Raw genomic sequence first — 15,338 nt, 5'->3', positions numbered from 1 at the left:
GGTAGCAGGAGGGGAAGAATGAAGCGGGGGAAATCGGAGGGGTAGACGAACCATGAGAGACGATGGACTCTGAAAAACAAACTGAGGGTTCTAGAGGGGAGGGGGGTGGGAGGATGGGTTAGCCTGGTGGTGGGTATTGAGGAGGGCACATTCTGCATGGAGCACTGGGTGTTATGCACAAACAATGAATCATGGAACATTACATCTAAAACTAATGATGTAATGTATGGGGATTAACATAAGAATAAAAAAATGTAAAAAAAAAAAAAAGAAACTAAGTATTCATCCCCTTTGACTCTTTCCTCGGTATATATATTATCAAAATTTTCCCTCAAAAGTACACATATAAGGGTACATACAGAGTTTAGGTCAACTAGCAGGTGATTATTCATATCTCAAAAATAAATACCACTTCACAGGGCTCCCAAGAAATTCTTTAAATAGAATACCATCTTTTGTACATTAGAAGTAATCCATTAGTCATGTTTTCCCAACACATTCTTCAAAATGTATATCCAACACCCATTTACTTATTGAAAGTCACTCCAAACTAATTATTTCCCTTAAATGGCTGTCCAATTTCCATTATCTGATTCTCTCAAGTTTCATTTTAGACAAACATCAGATTATTTTCATATAGTTAGTGTTTTCACATCTAGAGTTGTTCTTTCCCACTTACCAGTAACTTATCTTAACCTCTGCAGTTTCTCCCCTGCTCCTAACCCCATGCTCCCTTCTCAACAGTACAAGACCCAAAAGGCTCAGCATTAAAAGAGACCAAGAAAAGGCATGAATTCTAACCATCCAGCACATAAACACAAACTTCTGATGTGGGAAGTCCTTGAGAACATCCATCCCTCTGCTGCACTTAACGAGTTGGCTATGCACAACCTGCGTGCTCCGTTCGGCAGCACATACACTAAAATTGAAGCGATACAGAGAAGATTAACCTGGCCTGAGCAAGGATGACACGCAAATTCGTGAAATTTTTTTTTTAGAATTTATTTGAGAAAGCAAGAGAGAGAGCGAGCATGTGCACATGCGCATGTGTGAGTGGGAGGAGGGGCGGGGGGGGAGCGAGAGAGAGAGAGAGAGAGCGAGCATCTCCAGCAGACTCCTCATTGAGAGCAGAGTCTGATTTGGGGCTCAACCGCACCACCCCGAGATCACGACCTGAGCAGAAATCAAGACTTGGATGCTCAATCAACTGAGCCACCCAGGCATCCTGCATTCCCTATTTTTATAGATAAATTTACTGTATATAAATTTCGCAAGTTATTTTTTTTTGCTCAGTATTATGTTTTAGATTTTCCCTAGCTATGCAAGTAAATCCAGGGGTGCCTGGCTGGCTCAGGCGGTAGAGCATGCAACTCTTCATCCCAAGGTCATGAGTTTGAGCCCCACATTGTGTGTAGAGATTATTTTAAACAAACAAAACAAGTTTAAATTCTATTAAAAAAATTATACAAGTAAATCAAGTTCGTTCATATTTAAAAAAAGAAAAAAGGACCATCAACTGCTTCACTGATCTCCCATCCCAGCTTTTAAAATTAGGTTATATTTAGGTTTGATTCTAAATAGTTAAGAGTCAAGAAAATAGATACAGATACGTTTCTACCATATGGTTACCTAATCACTCAAGTTCAGTTTAACTATCGGCAAAGTGAGTTGGTGTTCTACCTCCACCTAAAGCACACCTAAATAACAATAGGATATACACGTCTTAGAACAGAAACTAATTAATTAGGCCATCTCATTCTCTGTTGTGTTTAGAACCTGGAACAGCGCTTGGCACCTGAAAAGCACGCAACTGATAGTTAAATTAAAATTTGTTATAATCTAGGGGCGCCTGGGTGGCTCAGTCGGTTAAGCGTCTGCCTTCGGCTCAGGTCATGGTCTCAGGGTCCTGGGATCGAGTCTCCCTGCTGATCAGGGAGTCTGCTTCTCCCTATGCCCCTCCCCTCCCCCCTCCTGCTTGTGCTCGTGCTCTCAAAAATACAATCTTTAAAAAATTTAAATAAATGAGGGGCGCCTGAGTGGCTCAGTCGTTGGGTGTCTGCCTTCGGCTCGGGTCGTGGTCCCAGGGTCCTGGGGTCGAGCCCCGCGTCGGGCTCCCCGCTCTGTGGGAGGCCTGCTTCTCCCTCTCCCGCTCCCTCTGCTTGTGTTCCTGCTCTCGCTGTCTCTGTCTCTGTCAAATAAATAAATAAAATCTTAAAAAAAAAAAAAAATTTAAATAAATGAAATGGATTTTAAGTAGGCAAAATACTATTTTTTTTTTTTAAAGATTTTATTTATTTATTTGAGACAGAGAGAATGAGAGAGAGGGAGCACATGAGAGGGGGGAGGGTCAGAGGGAGAAGCAGGCTCCCTGCCGAGCAGGGAGCCCGATGCGGGACTCGATCCAGGGACTCCAGGATCATGACCTGAGCCGAAGGCAGCCGCTTAACCGACTGAGCCACCCAGGTGCCCCAGTAGGCAAAATACTATTATCAGCCCTTAAAAATGAACAAAAATTTCATATTATCTAGTCAAGTTCTCCAATTAAAAAAAAAAAATTAAGTTTGTTCAATCAGTATCCCAAAAGAGCCATATATTGCATTTCGTTGATTATGATTCTAGTCTCATAATCCACACTGTTTCCCTTTTTTTACCTTGCAACTTGGGGAGGGGGGTGACCCAAACCTGTCATTTGTCCGATAGTTTCTCACTGCCCGGATTTTGCTAATTATAGCCCCATGATGGTGTTTAATATTCTCCTCTGTCCCTCTGTAATTAGAGCTGAAGATTCAATTTGTTTTTTGTTGTTGTCGCTTGTTTGGGGAAAGACAATATATCACAAGTAAGTGTCTTGTACTGGGGGCACCTGGCTGGCTCAGTCGGAGGAGCAGCCAACTCTTGAACTCAGGGTCCTGAGTTCAAGACCCACGTTGGGTGTAAAGATTAAATAAATGAAACTTAAAAAAAAAAAAAAGAAAGGGGCACCTGGGTGGCTCAGCCAGTTAAGTGGCTGCCTTCGGCTCGGGTCATGATCCCAGGGTCCTGGGATCAAGCCCCGCGTTGGGCTCCTTGCTCAGCGGGAAGCCTGCTTCTCCCTCTGCCTGCCACTTCCCCTGCTTGTGTTCCCTCTCTCGCCGTCTCTGTCAAATAAATAAATCTTTAAAAAAAAAAAAAAAAGAAAGAAAAAGGGACTTGTATTTCCAGGAGATGTCTGTTTCTAGCTGTCTCCCTGTGATGCTGCAATCACCAACGATCACTGCCTAATTCCATTATTTCATTCAAGATTGAAAGTAGTTTTCTCATTTTACCATGTCTTCTGCATTTTTTTAATTCAGCTCCAGTTCTTCCATGAAGAACAACTTTCCCTTGTTAAATAACTGTATACTCTAAAGTACAGCCAGTAGAGTGAAGACAGAAAAAATACTTGATTCTTTCCCTTCTGCAGATGGTGTTGTGCTCCTTCTCACATCCCCTCACTCACCTCCAATTGCATCCACAGCTGTGGTAGACAGGCCCATGCACAGTGAGGCTGCCCTGCCTCCTTCCACCCCTAAGCACACACCTTACGCATCTCTGTTTTACCTCAGGGCTTTCTCCAAAGCCTCCGAAGAGTACAGGAAGAGTCTGGAAGCAAAGGAGAGATGAAACCCTCAGAACAATCCACAGTTTACAAGGGAAGGGAACTAGCCAGGAGATAAATGCCCATCTTCATCTGGGAGGCATTCTATACATTTCTCTAAGGTCCCATGTCCTTATGGCAATCTCAATAAAGCACCTTTCGTTGGCTTTTCTGAATTCCCCATTACCTCTCCCCATTCCCTCAACTCTTGCTTCCTGAAATCATGCCCAAAATAAATCAGTTTCATGCAAATCCTCATCTCCATTTCTTCTTTCAGGAGACACTGCTATTTCAAACTTTTCAGAATGATGAGCTGGTGCTCTGGCATTGTCCTAAGATAACCAAATGTTTATTTCTTTTCAGTATCATCATAAATTCAGAGTCATAGGTATTTTGGGTGCATAAATCCATTGCATTAATTCCTTCTGATGCTCAAATTGCCCCATCTTTGGCCAGTCAGTGCAAGCTTCTTCATATTCACTCCTGCATCTTGTGACAGGACTCCAACAGTCTCTGAGAGCTCCTTTGCTTTCTATTATGACGTGAGAATCTGCGTTCAACTGGTACATCTCCTAGCCCCTCTACAATCAGCTTTTTCTACATAAAGTGCTAGTCCCTATTAGTCAGAAATAATACAGTGAGACACACTCTAGTCACTAGAGTGCTCATTATTGGGCGCCTGGGTGGCTCAGTTGGTTAAGCGACTGCCTTCGGCTCAGGTCATGATCCTGGAGTCCCTGGATCGAGTCCCGCATCGGGCTCCCTGCTCGGCAGGGAGCCTGCTTCTCCCTCTGACCCTCCCCCCTCTCATGTGCTCTCTGTCTCTCTCATTCTCTCTGTCTCAAATAAATAAATAAAATCTTTAAAATAAAAAAAAAAATAGAGTGCTCATTATTATTAGGGTGGTCATTGGTCATTGCTCCTAGGCCACAGCTGGAAAACAGACATTTTGTTTGAAAGAGAAATAAACCATGTATTCATGTGGATTACTTCCAATTCAAATTTTAGATTACTAGGTTGTTGCCACGTGTCTTTCTTATTTGCATCGTTTCTTCACTGTAAAGTTTGACAGCAGATAAGAATATAAACAAGGAAATGCTGTTGTGGATGGAACGTTTGTGTCCCCTCACCTCCCAAAATTCCTATGCTGCGGCCCTAACCTCCAACATGATGGTATTAGGAAGCTGGGCCTTTGGGAAAGTACTCCGGATTAGTTAGATGACGTCATGAGGATGGAGAATTACTCCTTTTTTTCTCTAAGATTTTTTTTTTTTTAAGTCATCTCTACACTGAACATGGAGCTCCAACTCACAACCCCAAGATCAAGAGTTGCATGCTCTTCTGACTAAGTCCGCCAGCCGCCCCAGGATCCCTATCTTTGCAAGAAGAGAGACCAGTGCTCCTTCCCTGGCACATGCTGAAGAGAGGCCATGTGAGCCACAGCAAGAAAGCAAGGCAAGAAGGCATCTCTCCACAGGCCAGGAAGAGAGGGCTCTTACCAAGAACAGAAAGCATCTGCCTGCACCTTGATCTTGGACTTCCCAGCCTCTAGAAAGGTGATAAATAAATGTCTGTTGTTTAAGCCACCCGGTCTGTGGTATTTTGTAATAGCAGCCACACTGCCTAAGACAGTGTCTGTTACCTCATTCAACCCTCTCAGGCAGCATTTTATTGATTAGGAAACAAAGCATAAGTTTAACCTGTCCAAATAGACACTGCTCATGTGTAGCAGGGTCAGCATCCATCTCCGGGCATTCTGGCTCCAGAGTTTACTCTCTTAACTACGTTATATATTCAATCACTGATTTCACTTATAATCCAACCAACAATGTAACCACATCAAATGACTTCAGAAAGATTACAGGCTGTAATTTTTATTACACCCTCAAGGTCAAATATAGGCTAATCCTATGCAAAATTTTCACTTTATCCCACAGCTTTAAACCAAAAAATGATCATTTACATATCAAGACTCAATAGTGACATTAAATGGACAAAGTTACATATTAATAACAAGAAAGGAAGGCAACAATGCTGAAAACTTGGCTAACTCAACTGCCTCAAGGTATCAGGACAACTGCATACACAGGCACCCAGGCGCTTAGGAAGCCAGTCATTTCACAGGTAAGTCCTAATGCAAGAAACAAAAATGTATTAGACTTGCAACCTTCTGTCCAAATTACCTACACGTCCTGAATGTACATTTTCTTCACCTTATTTCCCACATAAGGCTCTGTTGCACCCCTTTCTTTCTACCAACACTTATACAAATCAAGGAAATCACTGATTTCTCACCTCATAACAAGACTGAGGCTCTAATCACAACCTAACAGGCTAACACCAGCAGAAGGCAGGAAAAGAAAACCAAATCTAACTTGTAACAGGTTTCTCTCTGCCTTGTTTTCTTATGCAAGGAAATAGGACACATGGTCCACATTTCGACCAGTCATTTTCCAAAAAAAAGCCAAACCTGTGGATTTAGAGCAGTATAGTGTGGCCTCTTTGACCCACCACTTGGAGGCACTCTGTATCAGCCGCACACTTTAATTCCAGCTGTACCAACCAATTCAATCTATATCCAAAAAGGAACTTGTTCAACCCGGCCAAATTCAGTATTGCTAATTACTTATATTAGTAATAGCATTCAATATTTTATATATGTATATATATCATTTCTGATTTTTTAAGAAGTGGCTCTATAAAAGGTCCACCTCTATTTTTTTTTTTTTTAAAAGATTTTATTTATTTATTTGACAGAGAGACCGCGAGAGAGGAAACACAAGCAGGGGGAGTGGAAGAGGGAGAAGCAGGCTTCCCGCTGAGGAGGGAGCCCAATGTGGGGCTCGATCCCAGGATCCTGGGATCATGACCTGAGCCGAAGGCAGACACTTAACGACTGAGCGCCCCCCCCACCCCCACCGCAGGTGCCCTGGGGTCCACCTCAATTTTTAAAAAAGTTTAATACACATTGCTGGTGAAAAGTAACAACTGGCATAACCTTGCCTCATCACTGACTTGATAGTCTCTTATCAAAGCCTCTGACTCAAGGATTCTCTTATGTTATTTTCTCATATAAAGCTGTAGCATGCTCAAAGACCTAGCCTTAAATTTGTAGAGAAAACTACGAAGCACCCAGAGACCCAGTAAAAGGGACCATTACACACTCCAGCTGGGAGAATCATGGATGGCTTTAGATTTTTTTGGTTTTGTTTTATAAAATAAACCTTACTTATTGTTAAGGGGGACATCAGCCTTATTTCCAACCTGTAGTATAACCTAAGATAAAGCAAGAGAAACCAGTTCTAGATTTCAACAGTTCTAACTAACTCTGTAACATCAGTGCTTTCTCCCCCAAAGATTTTACAGCCTAGAAGAAATCAGACATTTTAGGGCAGTCTTAAAAGAGTGTCAGTAAAAACAAGAAGGAGGGAGCAACATGGAGTAAATCAGTAAATCTTAACCTCAAGTTAAGAATCTCTGTTAAAGGGGTGCCTGGGTGGCTCAGTCAGTTAAATGTCTGCCTTCCGCTCAGATCATGATCTCAGGGCCCTGGGATCCAGCCCCACATCAGGCTCCCTGCTCAGTGGGGAACCTGCTTCTCTCTCTCCTTCTCCCCCCTACTTGTGCTCTCTCATTTGCTCTGTAGATAAATTAATGAAATCTTTAAAAAACAAAACAAAAAAAACACATATTTGTTCCAACAGTTAAAGAGGATGCCAGGTCCTAGTGAACTGAATACTGGATGGAAGAAAGGAAAAGAGGACAAAGTATGATGTCCTCTAAACCATAAAGAGATGTTATTCCAAGTGTGGTCTACGGGACCCTCTACATTAGAACCAGGAGGGCTTCTTAAAATGAGAATTTCAAGGCCCCAATGCAGACCTCCTAAATCAGAATCTCTGAGGTGGGCTGGAGAAATGTGGATTTACACACACTTAAGTCTGGGGACCACTGATGTTCATTTATCAGGGCAAATCCCATGAGGGCTAAATTATTTCTATCTTATTCACTGTTGCATATTCAAGTGCTTAGCAAATTGCCTGGCTCATTATGAGCGATTTAAGCAACATTGCTTAAACAAGGAATGAATGAAAAAAAGTTGGAAGTGAAAATCTGAAGTGATTCTTCTGTCATCCCCTAACTCCCAGATCACCATGGGAACCACATCCGTGTTTTAGTCCCTTTAAATAAAACAAGTGTAGGGGCACCTGGGTGGCTCAGTCGTTGAGCGTCTGCCTTCGGCTCGGGTCGTGATCCCAGGGTCCTGGGATCGAGTCCCGCATCGGGCTCCCTGCTCGGCAGGAAGCCTGCTTCTCGCTCTCCCAATCCCCCTGCTGTGTTCCTGCTCTCGCTATCTCTCTCTCTGTCAAATAAATAAATAAATAAATAAATAAATATCTTTAAATAAAACAAGTGTATATATGTTTTAAAGTTGCACACCTTATCTTCATCTATGTAGAACAGTCTACAGCCCTAAGTGTATGGATGAAAACTTGACCAAAGCCAAGGGTATAGTATAGGCTGGCAGAGTCCAAGAAAGGCTAAATGTTCTTCTGTGTGCTGTTCCTATTACTAATGTTTGCAGTACACACTCCTATCTCTCTTGTAGGAGAAATGTCCCATCAATGGAGAAATACAGTCAAAGTTCTTACACTTCCTTAGGACATGTGCAAGGCAATACAACAGAATAGTGTTCTAAAATAGTTGAATTAATACGGTACAAACTGATCCTTAATTCCTGAATAGCTAAAGATTTCTGTAGTCTTCAATCTGAATCTGAAACTGGGTTTTTTTTTTTTTTTTTAAGATTTTTATTTATTTATTTGACAGAGAGAGACACAGCGAGAGAGGGAACACAAGCAGGGGGAGTGGGAGAGAGAGAAGCAGGCTTCCTGCGGAGCAAGGAGCCCGATGCAGGGCTCGATCCCAGAACCCTGGCATCATGACCTGAGCCAAAGGCAGACACTTAACGACTGAGCCACCCAGGTGGCCCTGAAACTGGGTCTTTAAACAAAAAAGTCACCACCAGTATTTCAACCAACCACCGAAACACATGCAGTTGAACGTTAGGGAGTTACTATTTAAATAAAAAGCTCACTGCCTGTATAACTCAAAAGTACAACATTAACACAATATAGCAAATTACATGTATCTTCCTTGAAAATTAGGGTGATCACAAGGGAATATTCAGATACAAAATCTCTAATAATGTTTGAGTCACGTTGAAAATTAATCATTCCCTAAAAAAAAAAGCAAAGAAAATTACTCATTCCCATGTTTTTCCAGTTAAATTAATTTTATAAATACCAATACATTTTTTCCAGCAAGACTTATTTTTAAAACGTGATTTTAAAAGCTGTCTGTATTAAAACAACTCTGTCCAATGGAATAGCAACTAGCTGCATGAGGCTGGAAGTGTGGCTAATCCAGTTTGAATTGATGTATTCTGTGAGTATAAAGTATAACAGATTTTGAAGACTTAGTACAAAAAAAAATTTAAATTTCTCAAAAGGGGTGCCTGGGTGGCTTAGTTAAGCATCCTACTCAATTTCAGCTCAGGTCATGATCCTGGGGTCATGGGATCAAGCCCCATGTCAGGCTCTGCGCTCAGCAGAGTCCACTTGTCACTCTCCCTCTGCTCCTCCCCCTGCTCATGCTCACTTTCCCTAAAATAAATAATTTTAAAAATAGATTTCTCAACAATTTTTAATACTGACCACATGTTAAAAGATTAAAATTTTAGATATATTGAATTGTATAAAATACTAGTATTAATTTTACCTGTTACTTTTTACTTCTTACTGTGGCTACTAGAAAAGTTAAAATTGCATACATAGTTCACATTTTTCAGTTGGACAGAGCTGCTTAAAATTTGGTATACTTGACACTCAAAGGAAAAAACCAATTGATCAAATTTTATTTCTGTTCGTCAATGGAATTTCAGGATCAAGAAAAAAAGTTTCATAGGGAATTATGTCTCACTTAAAATTCACCTTCACTAAGTAAACTGTACTTGTACCTGCAAGAAGAGGTGTTTTAAGGTGACTAAACTTCTTTTTTAAGTAAACTCTACTCTCAATATGGGACTCAAACTCAAGACTCCAGATAAAGGGTCACAAGCTCCACTGACTGAGCCAAGGTGACTAAACTTTTAAAAGTGCTGTATTTTGAATATAGGGGTATCTCTACATTAACGCTTTTTATTTTATGTTACTACTAACTGGATGTTGTTCTTATCTAAGGCCAATCCTAAATCCTTGGATTTTCGTTTTGTTGGTTTTGGGGGTTTTTAGTTTGTTGTTTTTTTTTAAGTGGAGAAGTCGACGTTTACTATTAAATTCTATCACCTACTCATGAACTTTAGACACTACAATTATCCCACTATCTAAGAGTCTGAAGAAGGAAGAGTGTAGATGCCTTCCTTGTTTCTAAGAAGTAGAATTATACAACCCACAAGGTTTATATTTCCAATTTTAATGTTTTATATAATCAAGCAAATAAAATAAGCAAACAACTGTTAATTGCTCACAAGACAATCAGTATGAAAATTCTCAGTTTCATGTAAGTCAAGAATTCTTGGGGCACCTGGGTGGCTCAGTCAATTAGGCGTCCAACTCTTGATTTCAGCTCAGGTCATGATTGGTCATGACATCGAGCCCTCAGTCAGGCTCCACACTCAGCCAGGAATCTACTTTTCTTCCTCTTCCTCTGACCCTCCCCCAACTCACACGATCTGCCTCTACAATAAATTTTTTAAAATAAGTAGGTCTTTAATAATTCTTATGTATCAAGAAAGCAAAGAAGGTATATAAGTTTGATCCAAACATCTTGGTCTGACATACTTTGTACCAAGGCAACCCAACTCTAGCTTTTCTCCCAAGATATAACCATATACCACTTTGTAGATAATCCTTCTCCCAGCAAGGAGCATAAATAATAATATAAATGCAATGCAACCTTACCAGGTTTACAGCAGCCAATTTTTTCCTGCTTAATAAGCTACTTAACTTTCTGGTGAGGGGGCGCCTGGGTGGCTCAGTCGGTTGAGCGTCTGCCTGCAGTTCAGGTCATGATCTCAGGGCCCTGGGATCAAGCCCCTCATTGGGCTCCCGCTCATCGGGGAGCCTGCTTCTCCATCTCTCTCTGCCTGTACTCTATCAAATAAAGAAATAAAATCTTTAAAAAAAAAAAAAAAAAGACTACTTTCTGGTGAGGTGAAAAAACAAAACCAGGTATGTCTACACTACTTAAGGAAGAATAGGTTGAAGAATCTATGCTTCAATGCAACATGCTTCCTCATCTATAGACTTGAACTCACATGAAAAAAACCACTTGAATCTGTTATTCCTTTATACAAATACAACTTGGCCAAGACATTAAAACATTCTCATGTCTTGCCTAAAACATGTTTGCCAATTAAAAAAATAATAAGGGCACCTGGGTGGCTCAGTCATTAAGCATCTGCCTTCGGCTCAGGTCACAATCCCAGGGTCCTGGGATCGAGCCCCGCATCGGGCTCCCTGCTCCGCGGGAAGCCTGCTTCTCCCTCTCCCACTCCCCCTGCTTGTGTTCCCTCTCTCACTGTCTCTGTCAAATAAATAAATCTTTAAAAAAAATAATAATAAAGCATCACTGAATATCATAAATTCTCTAGACCTATGGTGTCCTCTGGGGACAGAGTTACATGTTAAATGACACCACATCAGCAAAATCCAGACCCTGGGAAACTCTCCAGGACAAATATCTAAGTTTTCTAGTAAGTATCAAAGAAAAAAGATGGGGAACCTAGACATTAAAAAGAGAGAGAGAGAAAGAAAGGGGCGCCTGGGTGGCTCAGTCGTTAAGCATCTGCCTTCGGCTCAGGTCATGATCTCAGGGCCCTGGGATTAGGCCCCACATCGGGCTCCCTGCTCAATGGGAGTCTTCTCCCTCTGCCTTTGCCTCTCTGCACTGCTTATGCTCACTCAGACTCTCTCAAAAATAAAATCTTTTCAAAAAATAAATAAATAAAGCCTTAAGACATATCAACCAATCACAAATGTATGGAACTTACATAAATCTTAATTCAAATGAACGGCCAAAACAAAACAAAACAATTAGATAACTGGGAAAAATTGGACTATTATCATGAATTAGTGCCCGTGTTTTTTATAAGTAATAATGATAGTCTGTAAGTCCTTGTCTTTTAGAGAAGCAATGTAAAGAACTTGGAATATAATATACTTGGCTGCCTTGAATTTGCTTCAGAAATAATCGGGGGATGTACGACATTGGGGCATAGATATCCAACCGGCTGGTTACCAGGCTGGTCATCAGCTGGTGATTCTTGAAGCTAGGTGATGGGTGAAGAGGATTTATTACATTATTGTCTCTACTGTAGTACTTCTGAAATTTCCTTTTTTTTTTTTGCTCTCTAGTCTCTAGAAGTTGCCATCTTCACAAATGATAAATCCCACCAAAATCAAGCCCAAGGCTTGGTAGTACTTGTAACATAAAAAAAGTTTTAGAAGAAAAATATGATTTAAGTTTGTATAATTGTCTGATAGTGAAGAAGCCTAAGTACTTTTCACTCACATAACCTTCAACCACATTAGCATTTCCCATACTGCAGAAACACTAAAAGGTCCTAAGATTGCCCCCCCTCCCTTTTTTTTAAAGATTGTACCTATTCGGGGCGCCTGGGTGGCTCAGTCCTTAAGCGTCTGCCTTGGGCTCAGGTCATGATCCCAGGGTCCTGGGATCGAGCCCCGTGTCCGGCTCCCTGCTTGGCAGGAAGCCTGCTTCTCCCCAGGCTTATGTTCCTGCTCTCGCTATCTCGCTCTCTGTCAAATAAATAAATAAAATCTTTTTTAAAAAGATTGTATCTATTCATTTGAGAGACAGAGTAAGAATGAACAAGAGCAGGGTGAAGGGCAGAGGGAGAAGCAGACTCCCCACTGAGCAGGAAGCCGGATGTGGGGCTGGATCCCAGGACTCCGGGATCATGACCTGAGCCAAAGGCTTAACGACTGAGCCATCCAGGCGCCCCCTAAGACTGCTTTAGATGACAGTCTCCTCTTGCCTAAGGTGGAAAGTACAAGATTCCTTTCATTTTAATAACTACAGTGTAACTTCAAATATAGAATATTCACAAAAAACTATCTTGTAACAATGTATATTAGTGACATTATCTGTGTCATTCATTTAAAAAGAATTCTTTGGGGGCGCCTGGGTGGCTCAGTCGTTAAGCATCTGCCTTTGGCTCAGGTCATGATCGGGGGTCCTGGGATCAAGTCCCGCATCAGGCTCCCTGCTCAGCAGGGAGTCTGCTTCTCTGCCCTTCCCCCTGTTCATGCGCACTTGCAAGCTCTCTTTCTAAAATAAAATCTTTAAAAATATATAAAAAATAGAAAGAACTCTTTGTTACACGGTCCAACAATTCTACACAATTTGCATTTATGCCAATTCTGATACAAACAAAAGACGAAGCAGATGAAAAGTTGCATTTTCTACTGCTAGCAAGATTAAAGTCAGCAACACCCAGGGAGAGTAATCATCTCCAGATTATTTCTGCCACAATTACAATTTAAGAATCAATTTTTAAATTTCAATATTGAGAATTAAAAGAAGAGATACCATTTATTCAGTGACTTCTAAAGGGCAAAAGATCATGCCAGGCACTTGAAATACATTTTCAGTGTGTCCTTACACCAACAACCAAGTCCAGTAGGCATTAACAGTCCCACTCTATAGATTAAGGAAAAAGTCTCAAGAGGTTCTTTTAACCAAGGTAAAAAGCAGGTAAATGAAAAGCCAAACTGAAACTTCTCACTCCAATTTCCATGCGATTTCTACCTTAATTTTAGGTGTCTACTATTTGACTTTTATGTAAGAAAAAAACCGCTCCCACAGATCTTCAAGAAAACTGTCCAATATAATCATAATACTATCAATCCCAATCTCCTGCAGAAAATTCTAGAAATTACCTAGTTTATACCCACATTTCATAGAGGATGATCAATGAAGTCACATCAAAACAGTAGATCATTTCAAAGTAACCAAAATATCCAGCTTCACCCAGAAGCTAATATGAGACATGAATAAGACAAATAACTCTACTGACAATAACATATCCAATGCATAGGATATTTCAAGAAGTTCCCTTCTGGGAAGTCCTTTCAAGGGCCCAACATGCTGAGATGTAATAGCTGTTTGATAAAATAATCTTAAAAGTATTAGGCATTAGTCTTTTAATTAAGAAAGCTTTGCAAAAGGAGCACTGGCTGGCTCAGTTGGAGAGCATGTGACTCCTGATCTCCAAGTTGTGAGTTCGAGATCCACTTTGGGTGAAGAGCTACGTTACTTAAGTAAATAAAACTTAAAAAAAAAAAAGCAGCTTTATGATAATGTATTTGTGTTTTTTCTTTAGAACTTCAGTAACTATATTTCACATTTCCAAATTATATTCTTACTTCCAATTACATTCTGAAAAAAAAAAAAAAAATGACAAATTTCCAAGAGCAGTGATGGTAAAATCTAAATAAACCTAAAAACCCCAGATGCTAGAAAATTCAACAGCTCCACTTTCTGCCATGTTTAGAAGGTGACATGTTAAAACTGCCTATCATGGCTGCCTGGCTGGCTCAGTCAAGACAATCTAAAATGTAGTATCATCGGTGGCACCTGGGTGGCTCAGTTGTTAAGCATCTGCCTTCAGCTCAGGTCACAATCCCAGGGTCCTGGGATCGAGCCCCGCATCGGGCTCCCTGCTCCGCGGGAAGCCTGCTTCTCCCTCTCCCACTCCCCCTGCTTATGTTCCCTCTCTCACTGCCTCTCTCTCTGTCAAATAACTAAATAAAATCTTTAAAAAAATAAGTAAAATAAATAAAATGTAGTATCATGCTTATAATCATTGTGAGTAGGGGCACCTGGTTGGCTCAGGTGGTGGAGCATGCAACTCTTGATCCCGAGGTCGTGAGTTCAAGCCCCAAGTTAGGCATAAAGATTACTTAAAATAGTAATAATTAAAAAAATAATCAGTGTGATTATACCTAAACACTATCTATGACTCACATCTCCAAACCCATGAAGGACAGTCTCTCAAAGGAACAAACTCTTGGTCTTCTTTACCATGTTAATGTAACTGGCCAAAAAGTTTAGCATAAGCCAAAAGGAGACGGGGCATTGAGCACCAAAGGTATACAAGCATATAGGCTCTCACCTTTGCACAATACATACAGTACATTCCCTCAGGTGTACCCACAACACATCTACCTGCCCTCAGGCTCTCTCTGTAATACTGACACCAAGAGTTTAAAATGGCCCTTTCCACCCGGCCTGTCCAGCCCTTTCCTAAATGTTCTAACCCTTTTGAAAGCTTTACTATTAGAAAAACTATCACAAACTAAATCTGTCGTTAACAATCTGTACAAGGCATTAAAATTTTAGTGGGCTGGGCTTTAGACTTTAACACCTTGTAAAAATGTTGAAATAAAAGCTTATGCATTTTCAAAACACTTAAGAACGTGTTAAACGGCCAAGCCGTTAATTAATTGCCTGAAGACTGACTTGTAGAAACAAATGCAGAATGTAAGCTATCAGGACAGACCATCCACCAGGGGGCAGCACACAAACACACCCCCTAACCACCATTTGTCCGCTTATCAGGTCATTTTAATTTTTACCCAGGCTTGAGAAGGGCTGGGAAAGGACCTAGGTCAAAGTTTTAACTTTTTTTTTTTTT

General features: G+C 40.8%; 1 protein-coding gene and 1 pseudogene across 4 annotated transcripts in view; one reads left to right on the top strand and one right to left on the bottom strand.

Annotated features, from left to right (window-relative positions):
* The window catches only part of IGF2BP3 (insulin like growth factor 2 mRNA binding protein 3), a 157,537-nt gene that overhangs the window by 111,308 nt on the left and 30,891 nt on the right, over nucleotides 1-15,338 (bottom strand). The gene's annotated exons all lie outside the window — the stretch shown is intronic.
* Nucleotides 896-996, top strand: LOC115939443 (U6 spliceosomal RNA; annotated as a pseudogene).

Source organism: Leptonychotes weddellii, chromosome 12, assembly GCF_054177405.1.
Source record: "Leptonychotes weddellii isolate Sample4059 chromosome 12, ASM5417740v2, whole genome shotgun sequence".
In the NCBI taxonomy this organism is placed as follows: Eukaryota; Metazoa; Chordata; class Mammalia; order Carnivora; family Phocidae; genus Leptonychotes; species Leptonychotes weddellii.
Note: the sequence above shows the minus strand (reverse complement) of the source record. Positions and strands in the feature narration are given on the sequence as shown.